Genomic DNA, 5,092 nt, shown 5'->3' with positions numbered 1-5,092 from the left:
TATGCCAGATGGGTCCAGAGTCAAGGCCTAGCCCCAGTAAACAGTACATGGCTAGAGAGCTATAGGAACTTTGCCAAGTCCCTGCACTGCCCTGAGCCTTGTTGTAACAATTAAATAGCGTCCTACATCAGAGCGGACACTCCAGCTGGTCATGACAATGTATCTAATAGAGGACATTCTCTCACCATTTACTCCTGGTGATTTTAATAAGAAGAAAGAATAGCTTGGTTGATGACCTCATTGAAACCTCATACTAACTCCCCAAAGCCTAAGCAGAGAGTAGCTGCATTTCCTCACATCATAGATAAGGCGAGTGTCACACCCAAGCACCTGAGTGTTCAAGCAGGTGCAGTCACCTTTCTGCTCTCACTCTGCCCAGCAGCTCATCAGCGCACACCCGCCATCTCCCAGGGAAACAGGAGGATGCTCCAGTTGGCAGGGGTAGTCTCAGGTACTCAGCGGAGAACAGCAGGCTCTCTCGTCCAGGATGAAACTTAAAACAAAAAGAACCCTGTGAACTCAAGTAGAAACCAGACAGAGGTGTCTGGAGAGTGAGCAAAAGAATGTGCTGGAAGAGAGCAGTGTGGGAGGATCACGGAGGCCCTGGTGACATTTATACACTAAAGACGGTTAACTAGAAAACCAGTGGATTTAACACTCCATGTTTCTGAAGGGATCTGCATGAGGATGATACCCACAACTGGGGCTAAACAGATGACGTGTCAGCGTCACCGCCCAAATTGCTTTGTAAGAATTAGTTCGTCAAAACTTATATCCATCTTTTGGGTTGTTACCATTGCTTTCCTCACACCACAGATGAAGAAACAAAGATGAGAATATCTTAAAGGGTGAGGTGGAGCCTGTAAATACCAGAGCTGGAATCTGCTGACATCTGGCTTGAGGGCAGTGTTCCCAATCGCTGCGTGAGTGATACCTTCCAAAGAGCTGAAAAGCAGACAGAGCCATTAACAGGTGACAGAAGTGAGGACAAAGCAAGAGAGCATTGAGTTGAAGCAAACAAATACAGAGCCTGGATGATCACAAGTTCAAAGCTAGCCTGGTCTGCTCAGCAAAAGCTGACTCAAAAATAAATAAATAAACAAACAAACAAACAAAGCTTTCCCCTGAGGTTATTACTTTGTATTTGTAGAAATTTAATCTATTGCTCAAAAAAAAATCATCTCTCCTGGGGCTGGAGAGATGGCTCAGTGGTTAAGAGCACTGGCTGCACTTCCAGAGGACCTAGGTTAAATCTCAGCACTCACATGGCCAGAGGATCTTCTGGCTTCCTTGGACACAGCACCTAAGTGGGGCACAGACATATATGTAACATACATACACACACACAAATAAAATAATATTTTTTTTTAAATCTGTCCTTAAATATTTTTGTAGGATGGCTATTAAGAAGCTATTAAGCTTGTTTAAATCTGTTTGGCAGGTAAGGGGATATACACAGATGTTAGAAGAGTTTTCCAGCTATTCAGTCCTGCAATTTGTCTGGAGGGAGCAACCCTTCATGTCCCACAGTCACTGAAGAGCAAGTGAAAAGAACACAAAGATGGACTGTGTTTGTACTTAGCCTTCTCTGTCTCCTCAGGCCACGATGTCGAGAAGACATCTGTCAAAGAGAGAAGCAAGAATCGATGTGGGGGAAGGGAAAGAGAAGGCTCGAGGTTAAAAACAGACACTACAAACATCTTTGAAAACGGTATCTAGATATCTTCGGCCAGATATCTAGAAACACAAACAACGTCTTCAAATTTGACACTGGCCTGGGCAGGGGTGGGGACTGCTGATAAATGAAAGCATGCCCAGCTTGAACCTGTCCCAGCACCTCATGCAGAGGTGTGAAGACCCTGCGCTGAAAGGCCCCGTCCGGACACTTTGGAGATGTAACTTCTGAGCTCATTTTGAAGTGCTCCATGGATCAACAGGTTACCTTCTTCTGATTTTAACGTCTTCCCTTCTTTTCTTCCCTCGGAATGATCTCTCAATAATGAATTTCATCACCAACTTCCCTGGTCTCTCTCCTGGTTGTTTATCATTAGACTCTGATAAAGTCACTCACATGGGCAGCTTGGACCATGCAATGCCCCTTATAAATAGCTATGGTAGAGACTGGCTGCCTAGCATCCACCATTCCCACTTCCTTCTGGGCACGCGGCTAGCTTCCCTGAGATCCACAGTGTGATTGGGTTCTTAGCGGAAGGGAGTGAGCAGAATGAAACGCCCTGTTTCCAGACGGTTCCCTAATGCTACCTCATGCAGTGCTAAGTTCTGCTTTGGCTGTGTTCTTTGGGCTTGCCTGTTGGGTACTCGGCTATATAGGTTTGAGATGAGTGTGAACTTGAGAGAATCAATGACAGAGAGCAAACATGGCGGCCCACCTCTACAATCCCAGCACCCACGAGGCCAAGGCAGGAAGACTACTCTGGGATACACAGTGAGCTCAAGGTGTGCCTGCCTTGAGTGTCTTCCTGCAAGGCTATCAGCAAAAACAGAAAAAAAAAAAAAAAAAAAAAAAAGGAAAAGGAGGGAGAAGGAAGAGATATGTGATCGTGTGACTGCCCAGAGATTTCAAAATAAAAATATTGATGGTAGATTCATAAAGAGCTGGCACTTCATAAATATTGAAATTGCATGAAAATTAAGAGAGACACTTCCAGGAGGCAGCACCCAGATGTGACAAGTTGTCACAGCATGTTTTATGAGATGAGGAATGAGAAGCAGCTGCAGACTTTGATAATGCTAATTTCAGTGAGAGGACAGGGCTCAGGGTACAGAGTATATAATCTTCAAGAGTCTTGGGGGTAAAGGAAGGTGGAAGTGCAGATAGGGGATAGAGGCGTCTGGCATTTGTGAGGAAAGGAAAGATGCTAGCAAGCCAGAAGAACTTCAGCAGCAGGGCAAGGAGCTCACACAGGACAATGACAAAGCAAAGTAGAAATTAGGTCTGTGGGGCTGGAGAGACGCCTCAGCTTTTAAGAGGGCTTTCTGTTCTTCCAGAGGACCCAAATTCAGTTTCCAACTGCCCACTTCCAGATCACAGTCCATCACTGGAAGAAATTGGGTCAAGAACTCAAGCAGGGCAGGAACTTGGAGGCAGGAGCTGATGCAGAGACCATGATACTGCTAACTAGTTTGCTCCCCATGGCTTGCTCAGCCTGCTTTCTTATAGAACCCAGGACCACCTGCCCAGGGATGGCCCCACCCACAATGTGTTGGGCTCTCCCACATCAATCACTAATTAAGAAAATCTCAGTTGGATATTATGGGGGCCATTTCTCAATTGAGATTTCCTCAGAAAACTCTAGCTGGTATCAAGCTGACATAAAACTGTCCAGCACAGGGATATGTCACAGTTTGGAGATTATAGAATAATGAGAGAGAACACACATTTCAACTAAAATCCAAAAACTAATATACAAGATTTTTTTTAAGTTCTATCTTTCCAGTGTTTCCGCGGTGAACTTTATATTCATTTGGAGGAGTAGGAGTATTGGGGGTTGTTTTAATGAAACATTTAATGAGATGTTACATTTATTTGTAACCAAGCCATAAGAGGCAAGAGGAAGAAAAGATCAACTTCCCGCGGCCATTGTAAGAACATGATTCCAGGCTAGCAGAGAAGATTCCCACCCAACACCTTTTTTCTGTTACACAGGAGAGGAAGACGCCAGTTCAGGAAGAGCAGGGGAGTTTAGTGAGAAGTTCAGAGCCAAGATGCTGAGGAAACTTTAGGAGTGTGGTCCAACACTCATGCTCCACCCACCCAGCCAGCGCCATCCTTGCCTCCAGCACACCTTGGCTGCATTGCCATCTCTTTATTCAGACAGGCTTCCTGCTTGGAATCTGGCCGATTCCTTCATCCTATAAAAAAAACAAACAAACAAACAAACAAACAATTTTTCAAAAAGAGACTAAGTTTCCTGTTGGGAGCTGACTTGTAGCAGAAAGCGGCTATCAGCTTTGCAGCCATCTTGAGCCATATACCCTGACATGAGACTTGTTTTTCAACAGCCTACAACAGCTGAAGCACACTCTGATATCCCACATATTTTGTTTTGCTGTTTACTGCCCCCAGCTGCAAAGTGCACGTGGTATCCACGCCTGCAAGGCACACGGTGCACGTGCTATCCACGTGCTATCCACACCATACATGCCTGTAAGGTGCACGTGGTATCCAAGCCTGCAAGGCGCAAGGTGCACGTGCTATCCACGCTATAGAGGCCTGTAAGGCTTACGTCATATCCACACCTACAAGGCATGTGGCAAAAGCGTATAAATACCCCAGATTTCCCTTCAATAAACGAGACTTGAGACTTGATCAGAACCTCTGTCTTGTCTCCATTCTTCATGTCTCTTCCCCTTTATCCTCTCTCTCTCTCTCTCTCTCTCTCAACAGTGGCCGCCAAGCGTGGAGTGGAGAGGGTCGCAACAGTTTCCTATTAGTTCCCTATGTGACCCGGCTCCTGTCATTGTTATCCAGCCTGAGGATGGGAAACAGCCATGAATTCACTCACACGTGTTAGTAACAGTGGATAATGATGCTGCTACTTCCCGGTGGCAGAATTGCATTGTGGGATTTCTAGAGTAATATATTTGAAGCCAACACTGGACATTCCCAGCTCTGCCTTGGATGAGAAAGACAGTTTGCAGAAGAGGAAACTTGCATCTGTTGGACCAACCTTGCATGCATGACATGAGAAGAACTTGGTCACAGTGCATAATCCTGCTAATGAGTTCTTGAATTCGCTTACAAGCACTTTACTGAGAATTTTTATATCCATATTGATCAGATAAATTGGTCTACACTTTCTGGTGTCCTTAGCCAGTTAGGACTGGCTTTGTCAAATGAGCTTTCCAGTCTTCCTTATGCTCTGTGAACAATTTGAGGAGGATTTGGTAGAATCTTTTAAAGATTTGGAATAATCAAAACCATTGCCTGAGGGTACTTCATTAACTTCGGTGTTGGATATGAAGTGGCTTAGTCTGGGGCTGAAAAGATGAGGTTACAAGTATACAGTGCTCTTGAAGAAGGACCCAAGAATAATTCCCAGCATTTACAACAGGGGACTCACAAAAACCT

The sequence above is a fragment of the Arvicanthis niloticus genome, chromosome 28, assembly GCF_011762505.2.
Source record: "Arvicanthis niloticus isolate mArvNil1 chromosome 28, mArvNil1.pat.X, whole genome shotgun sequence".
NCBI classification, from domain to species: domain Eukaryota; kingdom Metazoa; phylum Chordata; class Mammalia; order Rodentia; family Muridae; genus Arvicanthis; species Arvicanthis niloticus.
This window is presented reverse-complemented; position numbering follows the sequence as displayed.